This window comes from Megascapheus bottae, chromosome 5 (assembly GCF_031878675.1).
Source record: "Megascapheus bottae isolate mThoBot1 chromosome 5, mThoBot2.hap1, whole genome shotgun sequence".
NCBI classification, from domain to species: domain Eukaryota; kingdom Metazoa; phylum Chordata; class Mammalia; order Rodentia; family Geomyidae; genus Megascapheus; species Megascapheus bottae.
Genome location: NC_143513.1, coordinates 32945725 through 32972357, shown reverse-complemented (window position 1 = coordinate 32972357; position 26633 = coordinate 32945725). Strand labels below are relative to the sequence as shown.

The following is a 26633-nucleotide window of genomic DNA, read 5'->3' as shown; positions in this document are numbered from 1 at the left end:
AAAGGCAACCTAGTAATATATCTAAGAGCTTAATATTAACCTTGAACTTTCTTCTAATGTTAAGCAATATAATGTTTAAATAGCACTGTTATGACAACAAAGAAACATGTGCATGCACACACATACACACACACACACACACACACACTCACACACCATATAATTGAAGTTATTTGATATTACTAAGACTGAAAGGCAGGTGCCATGAAGGAAAATATTGCTACAGAAACCCTATGTAAAAGAGGAGAGAAATTGAGAAAATAATATAGAGAAAATAAAGGGTACTCAAGAGAAATGTTTTTACATTTGTTTTCTTTATAGGGGCCGGGAGTTTGGCCTAGTGTTAGAGTGCTTGCCTAGTATGTACGAAGACCCGGGTTCGATTCCTCGGTACCACATACGTAGAAAAAAAGCCAGAAATGGTGCTGAGGCTCAAGTGGTAGAGCTCTAACCTTGAGAAAGTCCAAGGACAATGTTCAAGCCCAGGACTGGCCAAAAAACAAATACCAAAAACATTTGTTTTCTTTATGTCCTATACAGTTTCTCTCTGCTTCTTTCATTATTTTAATTTGGCAATATTCATTATAAACCAGGCAAACTTCCCTAGGCTGATGCAGGTATATACAACCAACAGCAATACTTTCCAATACGGAAATTAAAAACACGATGTTCTTAATAGAAATAGATTCTTTTCAAAAGAAAATATGTGTGTGCATATTCTTCATTGACAAATGCTTGGTTTTCTAACTTCAACAAGGACTCATTGTCTTATGATTTCTCTCTACAGATATAGAGAAGAGTTTTTTATTTGTCAGTTGAGGGGCTGGAACTCTGGGCTTGAGTGCTTCAGCTCAAAGCTAGTACTCTACCACTTGAGCAAAACAGTGCCACTTCTGGGTTTCTGGTGGTTAATTGGACATGTGTCTCACAGACGTTTGTACACAGGCTGGCTTTTATTTCAGTCTCTGGAGTAGCTAGGATTACTGGCATGAGCCATCGGCACCTGGCATGAATATTCTTTTGATTTCATAATCACTTCACATTTTGTTTCTCTTTGGTTTGTTAACTTCTATTATTAATGTAATCTCTTCTTCATTTCTTTGTGTGTCATGAGGCTTGAACTCTGGGCCTGGGTGCTGTACCTGAGCTCTTCAGCTCAAGACTACCACCCTACCCCTTGAACTACAGCCCCATGTCCCCTTTTCTAGTGATTACCTGAAGGTAAGTATCTCATGGTCTTTAGAGCCCCAGCTAGCTAGGATTACAGGCGTGAACCACCGATGCTGGCTTCTCTTCCTCATTTTTGTTTCCTTTATTCCTTATCTGTACTTACTTGACTTTTGTTTACCTAGAATGAGTGCTGTTTGATCTCTGTTGTTGTTTTTTTTTTTATTTTTCCAACTGCCTCTTAGACAAATCTTCCAAAAATGAGTAAACAAGTCAGCCTATTATTCCAATCCAAATTTAGTGACCTAGGAACTAGGAGAGCAAATGGCATAGTTCAAGTCCAATGTCCAAATGAAATACTGAAAAAATATCATGTTCTATCTTAAGGAATTGGAACAGAATGAAATTCCCTCCCATCACTGGTGGATATACCATTTTTTGCCCTGTTTGGGTTTTCAACTTTGTCTTGGGCCCATCTATACTACAATTTACCAAATCAAATGTTAAAGTCATCCAAAAGGACCCTTACAGGCACACCTAGAGTATTATTTAACCAAATAATGCCTAGGTACTCTGTAGTCCAGCTAAGTTGACAAAAAATTTTTTTAAAAAAAAGCTATCATGGAAGCCTCATGTACTTGCCTTTTCAACACAGTGCCTTGTTGTATGATCTGCCTGTGTGATTTCCAACATTCTCTATCTGTGCCTGCTGTAATGAGGAATACTCAGATTGCTGTAGATAGCTAAGAAACCTTACCCATGCAGATTGTCTTAAGTTGGATAGGACATCATAAGAATTATACTATAACTTATACTAACTAACTACATCTACCTTTCAAGTGAGCACTTAGTTTACCAGAAGTAAAAAGTTGGAAGAGAACATGGAGATTTCATGGAAGGAATTCTAGACTGCACACTCTTAGTCTCCCAACAAACATCCCATGAACTCCACTATGTAGGGGGTCGGTGACTTTTTCTAGACAAAGGCTGGCCAGACATTTACTTATTAACACTTCAGAAATGAGCACGTTCAAAATGTGCCTGCACAGTTAGTGATTTTTATTGCAAATGAAGTAATGGTCAGGATGTCAGCAAATTGAAATACAGTAGTACAGATTGTTTCATTGTTTATAGGAAACTAGAAGTGCAGCTTAAAGTGCACTTTAAAAATGTACCAGGAGAACTATAAAACTGAATAAGTTCATTCACTAAATTACAACATTAGGTGATAACTTTAGGTTAGTCCTAAATAATAGACAACCATAAAAAATAATTAGGTTTGAACATGTAATCTAGAGAAAAGACCAATGCCTTTTCTTTTGCAAACTACAAATGCATAAATCTGCAAGAAATTTACTTAAAGATCAGTTTAAGGAAAATTTAAAGTACAGAGTAACTTCTAATTTTACTCATAAACAAGCATCTCATAAATTGGTATCTCTCGTCATGTTAAATAGACTGACCACATTCAGAAACAATATAGTAATCTTTCTTATGACAGACTAGTTTTTCAAAATTGTGCTATTCATTTTTTACACATACAGAATAGTTGAATTGAGCAGAAAGCATTCAAATGTTCAAATATGTATATTACACTCAAGTTCCTCTCTGTATTTGTTTTATCAGGTGTTGAAACTGCAGTGCCAACACTGGAAATTTTTCTCTATAATGTACTTCAAAGATGATACTATCAACATACTTTATCCATAAACATTTCATACTTCAGCAAACTCTAAATACATTATTATATCTTACAATTTAAAATATGTTTTAAGAGATAATTATTGAAAGGGCTGACATTAATCAATATGCACAATATTCTATAAATATATACATATATATTTGAGTATAAGAAAATCTATTTTCAAAAATAAAGAAATTATAGCTTACTTACATCCCAGATGTATGGCATTTTGAGTGTTTAATTTCATTCTAGATTTTAAATTTTGATACAAGGCAGATCTTCAATACAACACAATGTATTAACGCATCTACTATTACCAGGGAGTTTTTGCTTTTGTATTGTTTTGTTTTATTGTAGATCATAAGGCTCGAATTCTGGGCCTGGGTGTTATCCCTAAGCGCTTCAGCTCAAGACTGCCACCCTAACCCTGGGCCAGTGTGTTGTCCCTGAGCTCTTCAGCTCCAGGCTACTACCTTACACCTGGACCTACAACGCAACTTCCCATTTGATAGAAATTAATTGGAGATAAGAGTCCCTTGGTCTCATAGTGCTCAAGTCGGCTTTGAACAGAGATCCTTAGATATCAGCCACCTGAATAGCTAGGATTTACAGGTCTGAAAATCACCGCGCCTGATGAGATTTTTGCTTTTATCCGTAATAAGAACCCTGATAATCTGTGAAGACATAAAATGACATCACTTATCAATACAAAGTAAATAGTCACCTGTTAAAATATGAATACTATATTTGAACAGTATAACCAATTAAAGGGAACCTACAGTTCCCATTCATTTAAATAAATGTACTTTAAGAATTTTTGACACTAATTGAATTTTATTGTTTTTATACATGGGGCAACTTTTTATTTTTTTACGTAATTGTTCAGAGGAGTTGCCACTGAACAAAACAGTTTATGAATACAGTATATCTTAAGCAATGTCACTCCTTTCAACATTCTCAACCATCACTTCCCTACCCAATCCTTCTCTAACAAATCTTAATTTAGGAGTGTACATATTAAATTATTGGCTATATTTTCCCTATCTCACCTCAACACTTGCCCATCCCTTTGCCCTGGATCTCCACCCCTTTTCATTTACGTGCTTCCTAGTATTTTATTCTGCTGACCTTTAACTTTGCCTATCTAAGGAATTACATTCTTCCTTGAATCTACTGTAGTTCAGGAAATGCATATGTATAAACTTGACTACCACTCAATACATTTATTTATATTTTAAATATAATTGGGCTTATTCAATATCTTCATTTTTCTTTTGAAAATCGGTAGCCATATGTATAGAAAAACAAAAGCCAGAAATGGGGCTGTGGCTCAAGTAGTAGAGCTCTAGCCTTGAGAAAGCCCAAGGACAGTGCTCAGGCCCTGAGTTCAAGGCCCAGGACTGGCAATAAATAAATAAATAAAATAATAGCAGGATATAAATGAATTATTTTATGATGTTAATAAAAGCCAATAAATTTGACACTGATTTTGAAAATATTGATTGACCTAACATAGGGAACATTATTCAATGAAAGATCCTAGCTATCTTCACAGCGAATCTACTGTACATTCCATATGCTTTTTCTATACAACTTGACATTTATGTACATTCCTATGTGTATTGTGAAAAGAGTGCTTTTGCTAACACTTTGATAATTGAATTCTTTTGTACTAGGTTCCAAGATAATGTCCTATTTCCCTCTCTCCTCTAAGACTCACAAGTAAATAAAAAGCATAATTTACAGGTGTATGTACCCCAAATCCTAATACTTTGACAATGACTGCTCCTTCAGCTAAAATTTTCATAATTGAATATAAAGAACATGGACCATCTAAAAAGGTTGCTAAAAATGAAGTATGCATGTGTGTACTAATCTTCACTTATTCTGCTTTACAAAGTATCAGGATAGTCAGGAATCTGGACAAATAAGGGAAACCAAGGAGCCTATGTTCCTTTGAGTCTGGCTTACTTCACTTAATATGATTTTTTTCTAAGTCTTTCCATTTCCTATAATGAGTGATTTTTGTCCTTAATGTACTATGTTATCTCTCATCTCTTGTGCTGTCCCTTGGTTATTTCATATTGTTACAGTATCTTACTTTGTTATATGGTATATTGGATATACTTGTATTTGGTTATTTGAAATTGGATAGGGAAGGGGGGAAAACAAGATGAGGGGTGGGGCTGGGGAGAGGGAAATGGGTTCCAAGACATGAGAAAGGGTATCAATGTATGTGAATTAATGCACCTTCTATCTGGCCAATATAATGTAACCCTTCTATTAATTACAATAAAAAATATATAAAAAATCCACTGCTACAAAGTGAGTAAGAAATTCTTCGAACCAACATGATCTCTCCTACACTGTCAATTTGCACCATTGGCGAATAAATCTAAACATGAGAATACCAAGTTTGTGACAGCTTGGCTTACCAGTTTTCAACTATATACTTGTGTGAATGTGTTCTCTTATAACAATTCTATTTTCACTTCTAATGCAGTGTTCAATAAGTCACATAAGATATTCAGTACTGCATCAGGAAGTAATGAACCCACTACTTGATGAAATTTAACTAGAACCCCTCTGTATATCACCCCAATAATAAAATAAAATCTAAAAAGATAAAGAAAAAGATACCTTGGTTGAACAGTGGTTGGTGGCAAAGCACTGATCTGTAAACAAGTCAAAAACATAAGTACTTTCTGAAAAAAAAAGATGGTATCAAGAGGAAAGTTTCACAGAGAATTACTACAATAAATGAGAAAAGAAGGCAGCCTTAAAATTTGAAAAAAACAGAATAAAAATGAGAATAATAATTCTCTACTTAGGCACTGTCTTAGGAAAGAAGTCATGCCAGCAACTTGATGCTTTGATTAAAATTCAAGTGGCATGACCACCCAGATAGCTACTATAACTCTGGAAGTTAATGAAATCAGCAAATTAATACATGGAATATTCAAATCATCATAATAATTCAAAATCAATTTTCTAAAGCAAAGTGTTTTGATTTTATCATCTGTACTTCATTATGCAATAGTGCTCATTAATGAATAATACGTTGAATTAATGCAGCAGTTTTCAAAAGGAAACTTAAAAATTGGAGACATACCCAGTGATTCCTAATGTAGGTTTGTAATATGCTTAAAATGAAAATGAGTAACTTATATAATGAGATATGGGAGTAGATATCAAACCTTGAAATCATATATGTGTGGGAAGGAGACCTCTCCTCATAGAAGGAAGTGAAGGAATTTTATACAATAATACATGCTGCAGCCTGTTCACATGAACTCATAAATGACTTCAGTATGAGTCTATCATAGTCACCCCATCCCAGGAAGAAATTGAATTACGTGTGCAGATATTGTTTTTAGAATATAACTTTATGTCCACAAAATAGACATGTTATCTGCTTTTCTGACTATCACTTATAGGAACAGTACTATTTAGAAATGTTCATGAAAAAAACTAAGTTTGCTTTCCATCACTTTAGATGTACAAAATATACAATAGAAAGCTCTAGAAAACTCCAATTGTCTTCATTTCAAAATATTATTGATTGACAAACATTTGTCTCTGGCTGTTGAGTTAGTATATAAATCATCTGTATCTGCAGTGTACCACTTTTAAATATATTGAATATAAGTGGGCTTTCTAACATATATATATAGTGTATATATAATATACATACTTCTTTATTGTCATTCATGAGACATGAACTCTGAGCCTAGATGCAGTCTCAGAGCTATTTTGCCCAAGGGTAGTGCCCTACCTCTTTGAGCCACAGCTCTGCTTTCAGTTTTTGAGTGGTTCATTGAATGTAAGAGTCTCTCAAGTTCTTTTGTGCCCAAAATGGCTTCAAACTGCAAACCTCAGATCTCAGCATCATGAGTACCTAGTTAGGATTACAGGCAAGAGCCACCAGCACCCAGCTCTCTGTCTCCTTAAAACTGCTTTTTAAGTTCCACTCTCTTCATTTAACAGGTAATACACCTTGAGAAAATCCAACAAGCTACCCAGAAGCCAAAGTAGACAAAAAAAGAATCCACCATGGCAAAGGCCTGTATCTTCTGCCTGCAAGGCCTCCTAGCATGGAGTCTTTGCTCTGTACTCTATTCCACACAGCATGTACAAACTTTCTGTTCAGAATACTATGTTTCTGATGCATAAACACATGCTTATTGTGAATTTCTTGAGGATCATAAAAACACATAAGGAAAAATGAAAGAAGCAGATGAAGTGTATCAGACAAAAATAACAGTTGCTTCAGTTTTCAAGATATATTTGTACAGGATGGCTTGTTTTCACAGAGAGACACATCATGGCTGACTAAAAGACAACTTCTGCCACAATGGAAAAAGAACGTGAAAGGTATATAGATGGATTCATCACTCAGAATAATAAGGACGTCCACTGGGTGGAGCTGCAAATGAAAGGGAAAAGTAAATGGCACAGGTGTTTGAGGAGGATGGGGGCAATTCCAGGTACAAATACAAACATCAACACAAAAGGCAAGCAGAAAAGATAGTGGTCAATGTCTTCCTGAGTGCACTGAGGAAGAATGTGCAGGGCAGAACTTTCCAGTAGCGGAGTGGAAATACCTAGCAGAAGAAACATTACCTTGGAATTAGCTGAAAGGAAAATTGAATCTCAAATATTCCATCTCTTTGGAGGACAGGAATGAAAGAATGAGTAATTATCTAAATATCAGAGAACCAAGTTTTGGAGACCAAGGACATACATAGTTCTGAGCCAATGACAGGGGGAGACAAGGACCAGCCTGTGAGGCAAAGCATAGAGAGAAGGAGGGCAGTGTACTCTCAGAGATGAATAGATTCTTCCCTTCCATTTGGAAATGAAGTGAAAAATGAAATGGAAAATTATGACTATAAAAGAAGACAGGGCCATTTAAACTATGGGTGGTAAAATAAAAAGAAAATATAAACCCAAAGAAAAACAAAGAGTAGCCTTTGAAATCTTCTCCATGAAAGGTACCCGAATGTTTAGGAGCAGTGAGAGCTTAAGTTCTCAAGTCAAAAGGCCTGGGTACGCATTCCAGTTTCTTTCTTTCTATTGTTATTATTAACAAGTTGTACAAAAAGGTTACAATTCCCTAAGAAGGGTTATGAGGACAATACTTCTTGGACTGAGACACTTCTTCCTTTGTTCTCCCCTCTTGCATTTTCACAGTTGATTAAGATGCTGTATTTACCGATCCTTTATTTTCTCTATGCCACAGCTTCTTCAACTTTGAACAGTAGAAAATAAAATCACTCACTGCATATAACTAAAGAGAACTCAGCATGAAAATTTCTGTAAAGCTGAAAACAGGATGTTTGTCAGAGAGTGAACATGAATTGCATGATAATCTTCCCAAAACACAAGAATATTTATAATAGTTCAAAGATCAACTATGAAGTTTGAAAAAAAGGCTAGAAAATTGGTCTAGTGGAAAATTATTTTAACCTAGGTGTTCAAAAGAAAGGATAAAAGAAAAGTGAAAAAGAAATACGTTCTTTAAAACTTGTGTTTTTAAAAAGTAATGACTAAATTGAGAGATGTTAAAATGTATCTAATCCAGGGCAATTCTCTATGAAAATGTAAATTCATGGAAAATGGGCAAAGAAATTCTTATTCCTGAAAGACTCAATTCAGAAATCCATCTTCAATCATTCAAAGAGACTCCCTTCTTCTCATTCCCAGAATTGCCTTCAACCAGCCAAATGTTTCAGTCCTGATTCAAATAAATAACTGAGCAATTTATGTCTGAATGCCCTTTCAAACTAGAAAAATAATTCCTTCAAATATTCCAAATATAAACTCAATTGAGAAAAGTCGCCAGCTTCTCTTCTAAGAAGAAGAGTTAAACTTCCTCTATCACTTATAAACATTTATTTTTCACCTGGAACAATCAACAATGACATTAATTGACAAATCTTTTGTGTGCTTGCTAAAAGGTAAATGTGACAGAACTCATGTCACACTAACAAGAGTAGAAATGCCTTTTAATCTTAATTAGTTTGTGATGTTAAGAAAAGTTAAGCTCCTGCATCATATCTTTCATACACCTTCACAATCATCAGTGATGGATTATGGATTCCAATGTTAGTCTCTCTAAGCAAAAGTCTGTTCTCACAGTAATGTTAAAGTAAGTCTTCACTGAGAAATTACTGACCCTTTATACCCTTTATATGATGGTCCATCATCCTGAATTTAAGTAAATTACTTAACTCATTTATTTTTCAGTCAATCTAAACTCTTGTGGAACATGGGAAACACATTTTTTGGGGGAATTGTCAAGAGAAAATGCAAGATATGATGACTATATTTTTTAACATTATTGGAGGCCCACTTATGCTAGCAAGGGCTTTGTCACTGAGCTACATCTAAAGATTCTGGACCACCTACATTCAAAAATATGGTGTTTTTGTTGTTTTGGGCTTTTTTTTTTTTTAGAAAATGAAGTTTTCCTTTTCATTCTCAGTTCTCATGGTCTGAGCATTTGCCCAAGCTGCCTTTGATTTTCATGTCTAAAGACATATGGATTTCTTTTAAAACACAACATTGCCTCTAAACTCAAGCCAGTTACATTGTCTGGTGCTGAAATGAAGAAAAGTCTTCATGTAAGATAGAAGGAAAACTTTCAATACTATACTTTTTTGAGAGACTGTCAGTCCCTAACATGGCACATAAATAATACTAGATAAGACATATCATTTATTAGCTGAAGATCTTTTTTCAAAATAATTTAAGCAGTATGAAATTGTAACTTTAAATACAATTTTATAAGGATCAATTCCATTGTATTTGTAGCTGGTAAATAATAAGTAGATGCATATGTGTGTGTTTGTGTATATGTGTGTGTGTGTGTGTGTGTGTGTGTGTGTGTGTCTGTCTGTCTGTTTGTCTGTCTGTGTGTGTATGCTTGAATTCAGGGTCTAGGAGCTGTCCCTGAGCTACTTTCCTCAAAATTAGTGCTGTACTAGTTGAGCCACAGTTCCACTTTCAGTCTGCTTACCTTTTCTTTCCTTTTCTTTTTTTCTTTTCGCCTTTCCTTCTTCCTCCTTTCCCCCACCTCTCTCTCTCTCTCTCTCTCTCTCTCTCTCTCTCTCTCTCTCTCTCTCTCTCTCTCTCTCTCTCTCTCTCTGTCTATCTTTTTCTCTCTTATTTTTTGATGATTAAATTGGAGATTAAAGTCTTATGAAACAGGTGATTTAGAGGGGTTCGGGGGAGGGAAATGGAAACAAAAACATGAGCGGGGGTATCAATGTGTGAGAAGTAATGCACCTATTACCTGATGTATGTAACTGCAACCCCTCTATATATTATCCTAACAATTAAAAAAGAAAACAAGAGTCTTAATGGAGTTTTGGTCCTGGACTGACTTTGAACTACAATCCTCAAGTCTCAGCCTCCTGAGTAGCTAGGATTATAGGTGTGTATAGATTCATAGGTGTGTACATGTATATGTACACATGTGTATCCATGCATAAATACATACCCATATATATGTGTATGGTCATGTATGTGTTTAAGCATATATACATACACATGTATATATACAATGTGTATACTAAATTTTAAAAATTCTGTGATATATTTCTTTCAAACTACTTCAGCTCCAAGAATGAGATCAACAATTCCAGACCATTTTAGTATAAAGTGGGAACGAATGCATTGTGACTCTCAATTTATGGAAAGAAGATGGGTTAGAGAACCAAAAAGTCATATACTTTAAACACTGCAAATCTTTTGTAAAAACCAGATTTATACAGAAATATTTGGCAAAAAGCATTGTTAAAGACAAGCAAAAAGGAAAAGAAGGTGCAAAGCAGAACCCAAACTGTTCATAAAATATAAATGGCACATGGTTATCCTAGCATAAAATAGTATAAATATATGCCTGAATATATTATAGGCTATAACATTTTTTTGGCCATTTGTGGGGCATGAACTCAGGGCCTGAGCACTGTCCTTGGGCTTTCTCAAGGCTAGAGCTCTACCACTTGAGCCACAGCACCACTTTCAGTGTTTTTCTATGTATGTGCTCCCGAGGAATAGAACCAGTCTTCGTGCAAGCTAAGCAAGCACTCTACCACTAGGCCAAACTCCCGGCCAGCTGTAGCATTTTTTACTCAACTGAGGAAGGTTACAAAAAGATACTTAATGATATAGGCCTATTAAATAACCAAAGCCTTCTAATTTCCTTAGGATGAAGTTATTTCACTTTCTTTTTTTTGTATTTTTTATTGTAATTAGTAAAAGGGTTACATGATATTTGCCAGATAGAAGGTGCATTAATTCACGTACATTGATACCCTTTCACATGTCTTGGTACCCATTTCCCTCCCTCCCCACACCCCCCACCCGTCTTGGTTTTCCCCCCTTCCCTATCAAATTTCAAATAACCAAATACAAATAAATTCAATATATCAGATAACAAAGTGAGATACTATAACAATATGAGATAACCAAGGGACAGCAAAGGAGATGAGAGACAACATAGTACATTAAGGACAACAATCATTCATTATATGGCTTTTGTTTCAATATCCTGGAGGTCCTTTCAATTAACTTCATACTGTTTGGCCTTATGTATCAAGATTTTGCTCTATTGCAGATCTCTGCTAGTAGAGCCCAAGGTTTCTACTGATTATGACGAATAAGGGAAACCATTGAGCCTAAGTTCCTTTGAGTCTGGCTTACTTCACTTAATATGATTTTTTCTAAGTCTTTCCATTTCCTAACAAATGGGGCGATGTCATTCTTTCTGACAGTAGCATAGAATTCCATTGTGTACAAATACCACAACTTGTTGATCCACTCATCAACTGAGGGACATCTAGGTTGGTTCCATATCTTTGCTATGGTGAATAGTGCTGCAATGAACATTGTTGTGCGAGTGGATTTAGTATGCCCTTGTTTCTGGATGGTTGGGTAAATGCCAAGTAGTGGAATTGCTGGGTCATAGGGGAGTTCTATGTTTAGCCTTTTGAGGCACTGCCACACAATGTTGCAAGTTTTCATATACCTGTACATATATACATATTCACCTACATATACATATGGGTATACACATGATATTTTAATAATAGTTTATCGTTTTGCTTGCTAGTGATACATAGTTTTCTATATTGCTTTCATCTTGTCAATCTTTCTTTGTCAAAGTTTTTGCTATTCAATATGCTAAATTAATTAGGGTTTATACTAAAACAGGAACACGAATGACTTGAATGGCTATTAAAATAGTTTAGGCTAAAGATTAGGAAAGTTTGAATCATCATAGTGTTTGCAGTAATGATGTAAACTCAAGAAATTTTAAGAAAAGTTGCTAAACTAACAAGTAGAGACAAAAAGAAAAGTGGAAATACTAATAGCTAACATTTATGTATGATTACTAAGAACTATACATTATTCTAATTTGCAAGCATATATTAAACTAATTTAATACCCACATTTATACAATAATTATGTATCGTTACTACTATTTGCTGATGTTGAAACTGAGGCACAGAGAGACATACCCAAGGCTATAAAATGGTGACACACCCAAAACAGAAGCTCAGGTTCATTTGGCCCACAATTCCTGCTCTTTGTTGTACTGGAGATTACAATATGATGAACAGAATTTAAATTACTGTGTGCATATTTTTCCTAAAAATTAAAATAAAGAAGCTAAGAAGGTCATAAACAAAGAACTAAAATAAAGTCTGGTTTTCATACTGGACACTGGTAAAAATACCTGATCAGAACCATTGTCTAAATGATGATGTTCACAATGTAGATGTCAACTTAATTGATATTGTTTCAAATTAGGCAGTAATTACTCCAAGACCATGAATAAATTTGCTTTACAGAGAAACTCCTGATGAAGGTAACTGATGAAATAGCAGGCCTCATTAAACACAAGTGACCTGGAACTCACCTGTGATCATAAAGCCAGACAAAGATTAGACAGCACTACACAAGAGCATCAAGAGATGAGAAATTATGATAGCCTGAAAAATGTCATTGAAATACCTGATCCAGAGAGCTAAGCTGTATAATGAAGTAGGACCTAAAGTTTCTAGAAATATTAAGATTGTCTAAAGGAGACAAAATATTTCACAGGAAAGAAGAAATAAAAGTATGAGAACAAAAAGTATTGTTGAATAGGTTACATGTTTTTCACATTGTATGATATGATTTTCCATAAAGCTGATAGGTTCTAGATAAATTTCTTTACATGTTTATAAAAGCATTATTTTCCCTTAAAATTCCTTTACCATTTTCATATAACAGATATATTCTCAATGAGTGTGTTAAGCACTCAAATTCTACTGCCATGTGAGGAAATGTGTGTGTGTGTGTGTGTGTGTGTGCACGCATGCATGTACATATGGAAAAAAGTATTATGTTTTTCAGTCAACTCACAAGCTTGAAAAAAAATAAATGTAATATTCTGAAGATATTATTCCAGGAAGGATGGAATTTCCCTCTACAGGAAAATATCCACAACTGAAAAATATAATGCAATAAATAAATAGATGATTTCAAAGAAAAAGAAGACTGCACATCTGCTTCCTGGTAGAATTATGACATTGGGAAATGTTTCTTTTGTTTCTATTACCAAAGATGACCACACCAAGAAAGAATGACATTGTACAAAAGTGTTGTCTTTACTTTATTCACACCCAGATGAGAAATAGAAAATGGTAATGTTTGAGCAAGTCTGCACCTCTCACAGACAAAGAACTATAAAGAAAAACCTAGTAGGTACACTCCATGTTGTGAGAAATAGTTTTGACTGGGCTATTCATTTTGAAGTCTGTAGAGTTACTGAACAATTTGACATTTTATATTGTTACTATCATAGTCTAATAGCAGAAGTAAATTAATCAAACCATGGCTCCTTTTTTTTTTAAAAAAATGAACATCTAATTAGCATAGGCTTATATCTGATGATAAATATAGTCCATATCAGTTAATATTTTTGGGTGGGGTGAGGCAATCATATATTAGTCTCAACCAAATTCATATTGTCTTATTCCTGTTACTAAAAAATACTATAGAAAAATAATTAGTAGTATACACTACAAAATCTATCAGTATTTACGTATGAATTTCCTACCAATGAGTTCATGAGTATACATTGTCTTCAAGCATGTATCTCTGGCTTCAATTTCTTGAATGGTAAAGGTTCTGATTCTTTGAGTTTAATAGGTAACAGTGACTTAAATCAGCGAATACTCACAGATGATAAAGAAAGCTAAAACACAATTTCATCAAATAAATGTCTTCAAACTTCTTACTTGTCTGGAAGAATTTTTCTGAATATTCTGTTAGTAAGAACATCACAAAGGACATCTCACACGTATTCTTCCAATACAGCAGCACTCACTCACTTTCTGAATTTCTAACATATATTTATTATTACCACAGTATTAAAGTGGCAATCAAGATAGACACACATTCACCTGAGAAAGGAGGACACAGATTAGTAAGCAGAAAACCCCAAAATATGTAGAAGAGGGTATACAAGGTGTGTTGCTATTATTTAGTGTAAGTAGAAAATCTACTTTGCATCAAATAATTTTACCCTGTATTCCAATTCCTCATGCATTTCTCAAAGCAAATTAACTATGAATTTCTAAAACTTTATTCCTAATTTATAAATATATATAATATAACATGTGAAAACTGTAACATATTAAAACTTCATCCTGACTATGTAAGCACATATTGCATATGACAAGTAGACCATCCTTTCCTGGTTTGAAATGTCAGCAGTTCAATACAGTATGCCAATTTTTCTTCCCTCTACACAAGGTAGTTAATAGTAGTAGGATGCAGCAATTTGGCCCTTACAGAGACGAGACTTCAGCTCCCTGAATCCTCAGTTGAGTCACTCGGGGCACACTACCACCAGTGTCCTATGGATATGGATCATGAACTGCACAAGCCTGGGGCTATTCCGCTTTGAACCCACAGCACTGATCTTAAAATAGAGAGGTTTTCCTTTCATGTGTAAGGAAGGAAAAAAGGGAGAGGGGACAGGAAGGAAGCATGGAAAGTGGTGAAAGGGAACTGGGAAAGAGTTCACATCAGCTCAACCTCTGTCCTTTCTGTAAAAGGAAAACCTTAACTAGACATCCTCTTGGGTTGTTTTTCCTTTAAATCTGACATGAATGTGTGAGATAAGCTCATCAAAATGTACTATTCTTGTTATTGTTGTTGTTGCTGTTGCTATCTTCATATTTAGATAGATTTGCAAATAGTTATCATGGAACTGAATGTTTGGCAGGTCTACATTCCAATTATTTCCAAGGCTAGAACTGAAACAAAGAAACAAATAAAAACCTCTAGTACTAGTTCTGTTAAACCAGGTTCAAGGAACTGTGGGAAGCATTCCAAAGCTCTGTATTAGATATGAATTACTGAACTATAGACTATGAAAATGAACATTAGAATTACAGTTTTCTGGACACATGTTGTCCATAACTTTTACCATGTATTTTTGGCTCCTAACATCCTTTGAATGTTAGTCAAAAGCTAATTGAGCTAGTTATAAGAGGCACAATAGAGCACTTAGAAAAAATACATAGTTTAATTTGTATATGGTACAAAGGCAAAACAAGTTTATCCTAAGAATAGCATATTAAAAAATTTTGAACAATACTATCTTTGACTAAAAATGGGATAATAATTCTATGACTTCCTGCTTCTCTCTAGCCAAAATAGAAAGAGAAATCATTATTCATTTAAACAAAGCAGTATTTTACTCAGCTACCTATGATTCCGAGTCTTAGATTCTGTTATTAAAATCTTACCTAAACAAGATGATTAGGAGGGGATTGGGGGAGGAAAAGAGGACAAAAACATGAGAAGGGATGTCAATGTTTGAGAAGTAATGTACCCACTACCTGACGAATGTAACTGTAACCCCTTTATACATTGCCCTAACAATAAAATACAATTTAAAAAATCTTAGCTTGTTTTTCTTATTCATAATTACAAATCAGTAAGCATGCCGTGCTAAAGTAGCTATCGAAGAGAATGAATGTGACTTGTGGAGATGAGCCTGCTCTATGAAAATAGATATTCTTTAACATGGTAAACTGTCCATATCACAGAAGTTAGAGAATGATTAGGGGGAGGGATATATGTGACAAGAAAAATAAGTACAGGATAGAGATATTTTGGATTGCTATCCTGATGGTGAAGGCTAGATTTGTATCATCTTGTAAAATGTAGAATATAATACAATGATAGACTCAAATATCATTATGGAAGGAAGATAAATATCTACTATTTTATGCCACAAACTAAATATATTATAAAAATTGTCACTGGCTTCAGTTTCTGGCTTCATGAATGTTTCTGTTTGCATAAAAATTCATGTGTAACTCATGTATATTAAATTTGACTTCAGACTTCTTATATATGTGGGAAGATATGACCTGTTCCATTGTAAGCTTTTGAAACAATAATCAGCCAATTCAGAAAGCCTAAGTCTGAAGGTTAATTCATTCTGGTTCTGAGAAGTACATGAAACAGCTTTATATCAGGTGAAGTGCAAATTTTCCTTTGGAACAATAATCCTATGCATGTATATGGAAATATAGAGAATGCCAGAAATATTTTGCTTTTATAAGATATGATTATTAATATAAGATGTATTGATAAATTGTTATAAGCAAAAGTAATAATGAAAGACTTGATAAGCTTGAAACTGAGTGTACAGTGGCTCACATCTATAATCCTACCTGTTCTGTAAGGAAAGATTAGGAGGATTGAAGTTTAAGGTAAACAGTTCACAAAATTCCATCTCCACCATTTAAAAGATAGGCCCAGTGACATTCACGTGACATTCTAGCTTTGTGGAAAGTGTAAATAAGATGATCAAAGTACATGCCTACCGACGCAAAGAGTGAGACCCTACTGAATAAATAATGAAAACAGAAAAAGGGCTGGCTGTAAGTACTAGGCCCTGAGCTTAAACTTCAGTAAAGGAGGGGCTGTGGGGCGAGGAAGACTAGACTTGTTTGAGACACTACTGAGAAAAATATTCAAAAAAATGTTTCCCATAAAACTTACAACATTATTCAGTTTCACTTCCACTTGCTCAAAAGTGATTGACCTTTAAGTTCAAATTCTGGAAAATGTTATTATCATTCTTGTTGCTTCTGTTAAATTGTATTTAAGAGATCTGCCAAGTGAATGAAGTAGCATGGGACAAACACTTGCTGATTGTCCTTGCAAATGGAGATGTTTCACATTTAAGGTTTTCCCTAGCCTTGCCTTTTTTCTTACTGAACAAGCCCCCTTAGGCAATATGATTCCCTCAGCTTCCAGACAGCTCAAGTAGGGCAAGTTCAGCACTGGTGTGTGGTCTAGAAAAGTTGTAGTCTCTAGGAAAGACTACTATGTAGAGTGTTTCTGGGCAGATGTCCAGATCCTCCAGTGAATGAGCAGTGAATTAGATCATTTTGTTTCCCTTCCCTTTCTTATAAAAAGACAAAAATAGCAAATTCAGAAATGGAAGAAGGCCTTAAGAGCAATACCTGTTTAGAAATTGTCCAGGGACAAAGTGATGATTACAGAATAGAGTAAACAATGCCTTGTATTAAGCAGAGAGACAGAGATAGAGATAGTGAAACAGAGAAAGCAAAGGGAGAAAGGAGGGGAGCAGGGAAGTTAAACAAACCTTTCATGTTTTATTGAGATGGAGCACTGAAACAAAGAATCATGCAGTGTTTCATATTCAGTAGTGGAGAAGGCAGCTACACCATGCTAGGAACAAAGGCTGAGAATCCAGTTCAGTAGCCTAAAGATTTTATCACTGCTGAACTGTTTGTTCAGTGTCTACAACTGACTTTACGAGTACAGAGATGTCTGTCCATGCCTCTCCCTCACATGCTTCTTCTCACACTATGATCTGTAGCAACATGCTCCACAATTATATCTCTTAAAATAAGATACTTCTGAAGGGAGAAAAGGAGACATGGTAGTAATTCATCTTTAAATGCCATTCCATTATCCCACTATGTACCTGAAGTAGGCCATCAGAGGACGGTTCTTTGAATGAACTGAACAGATTAAAACAAGGCAATGGAACAAGGGGCAGATGGATTGCGAATCTGACCAACATGGACAGTGCATAACAAAGTAAGGTACAGCAAAGGCAAAACACAGCTACTATAATAAATCATACAGCATTTGGTCATTAGCTTCTCATAGTAACTGTGTGACTGATGATTCCATGACGTTTCCGTCTACTGCACTATAGATGGGTTGAATAATCTCTCAAAATCACACAGCTAGGAGATGGCAGAGCTAGTATCTGATCCCAGGTCACTTGCTTTCATGGTCCATAGACTTAATCATCATACCTCCTTCATTCTCACCCTTTAAAGCCCCAGTTTATAATTACAGTAATCATAGGTTCAAAAACATTCAGTTACCCAAATGAGTGAGCATCTATGTAAGTAAAGTGTGAAGCACTTTACTTACAAAGTGTGACCTAGAGGGAATGACCTAGGGGATGACCAGAGGGGATTATCTAGAGCTTATGGTGATGTGAGTTAACTGGAACCCAAGAGACTTCAGAGTGGGGGAGAAATCTCAGGGTACAATTTTCAAAGAGGACAAAAGAAAAAGGTAACAGAGAAGACTTCACAATTAAAGATTAGGCTATAAAAAAATTCCAACCCCATGAATAGGAATTTTGGTTTGTTGGATTTGATATAATAAGGACATTGAGTTAGCCCATGGTGATAATAAATGATTCTGCTATTATCGACTCAGGGTGGGCAGTCATTTTTTTCTCCTCATCTGTGTTTTATCAGTGATAATTATAAATATTTAGCAAATAGATGACATTGATTTAATAAATACATCTTTAAATAAAGAAAATATGAAAGGGGGATTGGACACGGGAGAGCTTCAAAATTACTATAAATGAGTAGAAAATACGTTGTGAAATAATTGTGATGAAGTAATATTTGTATAAATTGCACTTTGTGATTTCTCTATCAAACTAGTCATGAGAGGAGAAAACATGAGTGGATCCTGAATGGACTGATTTAGGTGTAAATGTTAGGAGCTCTTGCTTCTATCACCTACAACCTTTGGTGCTAATAGGTTTTAGATGACACCCATTTATTTGTTCCTTGCTTGAAAAGCTTAGTCCTGTTTTACTGAAAGAAGAAGATGAGAGGGTAGTAGGAATTGGAATACTGGCCCTGGGTATATGCTGAGGTGGTTAAAGGTGCAAGGTAAGAGGGCTTCGGCTGAGGCTGAGAGAGGTGCTGGCAGTAAAACATAGTAAATTAGTCCGAGTGAAAGAGAAATCATCACAGCTAAAGCCTCTTGTGGGAAAAGTAGAATAATTGTAGGCCCCTATGCTTGACTTATATGATTGACATTGGCTTGTTTTGTTTATTGACCTAGGAAATTTGCAAGATGTTTTGTTTTTGCTCTTCTTAATATAATCTAATTAAAGCATACACACTTCAAAACTGCTTGTCCACAATAAGAATTTTTTCAAAAAAACTAAGTTTTCATTCTTGATTATTGAAAGGAACAAGGGTATGCTTAATACAAAAGGATTATTTCTGGGTGTCTTGCACTTGATGGTTATCTATTAAATATTGCGAGAAAGAAGTCCTTGATGTATTTGTTATTTTTAATAACCCTGTAGTGAAATTGCCCAGGATACAAAAATGAATGCTCACTGTACTCTAATAACTTTTGAAATATGAATCAAAGTCCTATTTCCTGTCATGTGAAAAGCCCTATATGATAAAGACACAACAAAAGGTTTTTCCACAGTCAACATCTAGACATTAGCAGTAAGGCGGTGTAGGCAATTCTGTAATATGTTAGCCCAAGCCTTCTGAAGGTTTATTGAGTGCACATGTGTAAGCACAGCATTCTTTCTCTCTGCAAGTTATTCCTGCCAAAAACTTGCCCTTTTGGAAACCTGAACAATGAATGCTCTTTGCCAAATCTCATCACTATAAAGTCTAAGACTACAATCCTTATGGCTCTGCAAAATGTGAATCATGCCAAGGTAATGGACTGTTATTTGCTCATCCATATATAACTAGTATAAATGCTTGTGAAGAGTAAATTTACAGGTGGTTAAAAATGTCTTCACTTAAAAGTTGCATATAAAAGTTTCTTTTTTTTAAGTTTCTTAACATTATGGACTTCTCTTTGTAAAATTAGAAGTCATTTATATTCCTTTTCATGCAAATAATTCTGCATGCAAAATGTGGTTATGTTCACAGATGATCAACCTTCTTGGAAAAAAAGTATATAAAACATTGTTAAATTATGAAATGATAGAATATAAATGGCAACTAGTAATACAGAAGTAATTATGGCCAAAAAAGAGAACTCTGAATTGAAAAATATATCAAGGATCTAATTAACAATCATACAATTTCACTAGCATTCACTATACAGCAAAAAAATCTAAGCTCAAAACTGATAAGATTTAAGGTGATTATTTTCATTTACAAGAATATTTTTAAATAGTAATTTGACTACAGTTAAACACATTAACAGTTGATAAGGAAGGACAAGAAGTTGGTAGTTGCCAAATCAAAGTAGTCCCCATTTATTCTCAAATTCAATAAGCACTTAAACATTGCCCCTATCACAAGCAGTGATACTTTTAAAAAAATGTTTTAAAATTTCTTCTGTGCAGCTGTAATACTAGCTACTCAGGAAGCTGAGATCTGAAGATCCCAGTTCAAAGCTAATACAGGCAGAAAAGAGCTGTGCAACTCTTATTTCTAACTAAGAAAGAAGCCATAAGAGGAAGAGCACTTGAGTTCTTGAGCAAAAAAATCTGAGTCAGGTCCTGAGCTCAACCCCCAACATACATACCCTCCCTCCCCCACAAACACAACTCTTCTATGTAGTAAAAAGCTCAACTGTTCTAAGGAGAATCCAGAACAGGTACCAGTTATTTTCAGACAGATCATTTCTGAAAATTCAGCTGACCATCACCAAAATGGAAAACCTTTAAATCTCATGTTCTGTGACTAGCACATGGTTATGAAATATGTTTTATACTATGACTCACGAAAACTAAAACCAGAACAAAGAAAATCTTAGAATGTCTAAATTCTCAACAATTTCCACAGAATACTAGTGAAGAAGGAATCTCAATTTACCACAAATACCAGAGCTATTATATAATAACTGTAAATATAAGGCAATAATGAAGAGGGAGACACTGCTATTAACAAAGCCTTAGACAGAAGGGTAGAATTTGTCTCCTCCAACTATATATGCCTTCAGATTTACACAATACTAAATATACTGGATACTTCTGGTTTATTTACTTAAAGAATATTGATTTGAATTATTATCTATAAAATAACAGAATCAATGCTATTAGGTTTACATTTCATTTTTCTGGAGATGTTTTCCCTTGTATACTTTATATTAATAAGCAAGAGTAGTTGCAGATTCATTTTGAAAAGCTTTTTCTCCTTGCTATAAACAAACACTTGAAACTATATTAGCACTCAAGTAAAGTCATACATTTCAGTCCCTCCATGTCATTTTCCTAGAGTAGTAAAAAAAAATCAAAATAGAAGTGGACAATAAACAGTAAAATGTGATTATAATCAACAACAATAATGTAAGCAAAAACATATTTAGAAATTTAGACTATTATCTTGAAAGGAATGACAAAGATACAAAAACAAGGAGGAATTTTGACTGAGGTTTCCTGGAGAAATTACCTTTTCTAAACTAGGTTTAGAGGTAGGCCTAGTGGTAGAGTGCTTAACTAGCATGCACGAAAACCCGGGTTCAATTCCTTGGTAGCACACACATAGAAAAAAGCCGGAAGTGGTGCTGAGACTCAATTGGTAGAGTTCTAGCCTTAAGAGAATCCAAGGACAGTGCTTAGGCCCTGAGCTTATGTCCAGGACTGGCAAAAAAATAAAATAGTAAAAAAGAGTATCTCAAATATGTCTTCTGCCAAGGCTGCCTTCAAATAAGACTCCTCAGATCTCAGTCTCCTGAATGGCCATGATTACAGATGTGAACCAACAGTGTCCAGCCTACAGTCATTTATCAATGTTATTAGTATAATTTATTTCACAAATATGATTATTTCTTTTACCTCTTTGAAACTATGGTATGGATGATGGAAACTTACCACCTTACTTGACTGCTACATATAGTTACAAGTGTTTATAGCAAGAAATTAAGTATCAATTAACAAAGATAATTTCCAGAGAACATGTGGTATCAAAGCATACACATACGTACATATACATACATATCCATACATATATATACATATACAGATATATAATAAAATGTTGCACGCTTAACTGAAAAGCTCTATTCAAGCAAGAAATAAAACACCAGTGCATGGGAATGCTTCCCATTCTGTTCTAGAAGACATTTTTTGAGAAAGTTGTTCATCTGTGAGAACCTTTTTGATAATCAATGAATATCCATTAATGAAGGTATGGTATGGGAAATAAAAACTGGGCTTTAGAACTTGATGTATTATTTTAACTTCATCTCCAAATAAAGTACTTAAACTGGGCTTTAGAACTTGATGTATTATTTTAACTTCATCTCCAAATAAAGTACTTATTAGTGATAGAAAAGAAAAAGATGAGTTAACAGTAGCTCAGCTCAGTAACTTATATTCAAACTTAGAGTTTAATCTTTTACCATGCTAAAAAAGAGTATGCATGTTCCTTCTCTTTTGTAATTGTTTATTTCCTTGACTTTCTCACAAAAACAACTCCATTCTCCATTGGTAGTCCTATCCACAGAAACTTAAGTGCCTGTAATTTCAGTGTTTCTTTGTACACCCTTTTCCTACATATTTAAAGCAAACTCTTAAGGTAAGACTTACCTGTGAGGGAACCTTTCTGAAAGGCAGAAAAAAAAGTCACAGCAATTATTTCTGTTTTTTTGTAACCTTCATTTGTATGCATATATATTTTAGTTTCCTGATCGCTTCAAAACATTTTGTATTGCCAGAAAATGTTTGTCCCTCAGCTTTTTCCTACACAGCCAATCCTCCTGAAGGTAACAGGATTCAGACACTCAAAGCTTTATACCTTTATACCTTTTCATAATAGACAACAGACTTTTGCTATGGTAAACAAGTGCTACCAGAACATGAAGTCAATGTTTTGATAGATAAATCATATGAACAATCATTAGACTGAAGAGAACTTAATCTTATGGGTTCTTCTCAACACAACCATGGATTGCCGTTGGATAAATTATGCTTCTTTTCATTTTCTTGTGTTTTTGGTGTGGACAAACATTGTTAAGCCAGCAACAATTCCTAAAAATTCTAATATCTCTATGAAAGTAGAATGCTAATATGTACATACTCTATTTCTACTGATGTTAAGTTCTGTACTTAGCTCCAAGTTCTTGGGTGTCCTTCATAGATGCATGATTCCATATACAGAAACAGCATGAGGATTGACCTCAGCAAGGCCCTTCCTTTAACTGGGGCCATAGAAAGTGTCCTAAACATGAGTTACTATCTCAGTTGTGACTACTAAAAACTCGAATTTGGTCACAAAAATGAACATTTTTCCAATTCATTATTTTCACTTCTAAAATGAGCATAACTACCTAGTAGTCCATTTCCTTATCAAAACATATTGATAGGGAAATGGATTTTAATAATATTAATTATAGTGATATTCATAGGAATGGTTTTAATGAATATGTTCTCATACTTCTGATTTTAATGAATGCTTCCGTAATTATGTTAAAAGGATAAAAGCCAAAATTGTTCCACTAATTTCTCACTGCTTTTCTGCTTTATTCACCAAGAAGAAAATAACGTTTTTCGCAATATTGTAGCATATTAATTGTGATGTGCAGATGATAGGGAAACAATGGGAATCTGATAAGCATCTTGCCCTTCTCTGGAATTTTCCATTTCACAAGTGGGTAAATTCCATTTGGAATGTTGGCCATCCAAATCAGTACCATTTGTCTCTCGACTACCTCTTGATCCTGTTCTTATCTCCCATCATCTTCCTGTATTTCCTGGCTTTCCTTTTCCAACAGTCAAGCTCCCTTGCCATAACCCTGACCCAGGGCCACCACTCTGCAGCTTGCTGATGATTGGGGCTCTCCTCAGCTCCAGCTTCTGGGACTCGGAGGCAGGAGGGGGTTAAAATAACTGCTGTGTGTGACAGGCTAATCGCTCCCCGCCCAGATTCTTCCTGCTCCTCCTTCCTGTGTTCTGGCCTCTGAGGACAGGGAGAAGGGAAGGCATTTTTTTAGAGTGATGACACGAAACTCTCTCGCTTCCCCACCTTTTTTTGTTTGTTTTTTTTTTCCTTTTTTCTTTCGAGGTGTTAGAACCAAGAAACTGGAAGCTCAACAGCCCAGGCCCCCGCGGTTGCCATGGTTTCATGATAGCAGCTCCTCCCTCCTCCCTCCCTCCCACACCCTTTCACTTTTAGAACTTTTAGAGTAGACTTTTAGAACTTGGGAGTTTAGATCCACCCTCTCCACCCTGGCGAGTGGTGTTTGTTTGTTTGCTGGCTGGTACAGATGGAGTAGGTAGAGGCTCCAGAGGAGGAGGGAGGAAGGAGAGCACATCTAGGGGCGCTACATCTTCGGAGGGTTCAGTGCTAAGTGGAGAAAAGTACGGATTTGGAGGCGGAGGTGTCAGTGAAGCAAGCCCGGAGGAGAGCAGCTCCAGCTGCCCGGCGCGCCCGTCCTGTCCAATCCCCACACGCCAGACGCCCCGCCCGAGCGCGACGTCTCCTCCTCCTGTCAAGTCAGACGCCCGGCGCGCCAGGGCGCGGGGAAAGCTGCTCAGCCCGCGAGGCCGAGCGCCAGTCATCTCTGGAGGAGACACAGGGCGGAGCCCCTCCGGTGTGACGGCCGGGGAGATCAACTAACCCAGGACGACTCCGGGGTGTTCAGAGGAAAGTCCGAGCTCACCCTGAGAAGTGAGGTCCCTGAGACTCACTCCCAGCAGGATTCAGGCGCAGGGAGGGAAAGGGCCAGCCAACCTTGTGGCTGTTTTATTTTGACTCCAACTTTCCCCTCTGAATCTACAAGGACTGACTCGCAAGAAAATAAAGGCGTCTCCCCACCCCCGAAAGTGTCACCACAACAACCCACCAACCTGCATTCCCTCCCCCCCCCCCCCCAGCTCAAAGGGAAACGGACCGAGCTGGGGTCTGGCTGCCCTCAGGCTGGGTACTCTCCCAGCCCCTGCCCCTGCGGTCCCCGGCTGCCAGTCTCCCGGTGAACCTGTGCCTCCAAAGCCTTGGGGACGCGATCCCCCTTCGCCTCTTCTGCCCGAACTGGGGAGGACACCGAGGGCCGAGGCATCCGAGAGAGAGCAAAGTTCCCCGGGCGCGCCCCGGGAGGAAAAGAAGGAAAAGTTTATGTGGTGTTGGCAGGCGCGGGCACTGGGTGTTCATCTTCCAGCCGCTCCGGGCTGCGGCACGCGGGGAGACTGCACCCGGGGCCGCGCAGTTGCGGGAGCCACGCGTACCGGCAGCCGGCGTTCCCAAACGCGCGGGTCTCGCAGCGCGCTCTGCGAAGCGCCCATTCCCTGACCGCGCTGGCGCGCCTTTCCAATCTCAGGACGAACCCCTGTCCCCCCACTCCTCCTCTCCCCACGGTCCCCTCTCCCATCCCAGGGCACTTCGGAGCTTCACTTTGGAACCGCAGTCGTCCCCCCTCCCTCCCCCCGCCCCGCCAACGTGATTATCCTCAGTGTCTCCAAAACATCCTCCCACCGGAATTAGCAGGTGATCCGAAGCTAGACTCACCTGGTGTAAGCTCTTGTCTCCGTCGTCTCTCTTTCTCGCCTGCGGGCTCTGGGAGAGGAAAGGGATTGCCGGGGCTAGGGCGCGCGATCGCTGACCCAGGGGGCCCCCAGGACTCGAGATCGCCGTGAGCCACAGCCCTGGCGGAGCCGGGGAGCCGCCGGCGGCCCTGGCCGAGCACAGAGGCCGCGGCCGCAGAGGCCGGGTGGGAAGGCAGGGGGCGCTCCGGACCCCTTGAGCGCGGCTGGCTGGGGACGGGCGGGGAGCGCCGCACCAGCTGGTGCTTTGGCGGGGCGAGGGCGGTGAGGAAAGGCAGCTCTGGGAGCCGGAGGGCGGCTTTTAAGTTTGTGGTGTAACCGCAGCAGCTGTCCGGGGAGAGACTCAGTCTTTCTAAAAAGGGGATGCTCAAAGCGCCGGGGATTACCTCTCCCCCTCGCAGTCTCCTCCCCCCCAGCTCCCGGGCCTCCTTTCCTCCACGCCTGCAAGTCTACCCTTGTCTGCCAGTAGCCTTCAGTGGATTTAAAGGTAGTTCTCGAAACGCTGAAAGATGTTTCTGGAGATGTAGGATCCTGTTCTGTAAAGCAACCTGTGACGCCCCAGAGTGGACCTGAGTGATCTAGGAACCCGTGTAGGATCTTCTCTATTATTAAACTGTCTTAAGGGACCTAGGGCTGGAGAACAGTTTGTGTCACAAACAAATATCGCCCTAAATTTTCTAACTCCCCCAAAGAGTACCTGTGTGCCCTTTATATAAGAGCGCAGTTCACCAGGGCTGAAAATCATTAACCATCGGGGCTTCTTAAGGGAGAGGTGTCCCTAAGGCACTAAGAAGAGAAGAGAGAAACATGGAGAGAGAGAGAGAGAGAGAGAGAGAGAGAGAGAGAGAGAGAGAGAGAGAGAGAGAGAGAGAGAGAGAGAGAGAGAGAGAGAGAGAGAGAGAGAGAGAGAGAGGAAGAGAAAGAGAGATACATAGATCTTCACATCAG

At 37.2% G+C, this 26633-nt stretch overlaps 1 protein-coding gene across 1 annotated transcript in view; it reads right to left on the bottom strand.

Moving 5' to 3' along the window:
• Sema3d (semaphorin 3D) overlaps positions 1–25744 on the bottom strand; it is a 156478-nt gene extending 130734 nt beyond the window's left edge. The window contains exon 1 of the mRNA XM_090332887.1: positions 25651–25744. The gene's annotated coding sequence lies outside the window, so the exon portion shown is untranslated. The remainder of the gene's footprint in view (positions 1–25650) is intronic.
• Positions 25745–26633: the final 889 nt, after the last annotated feature.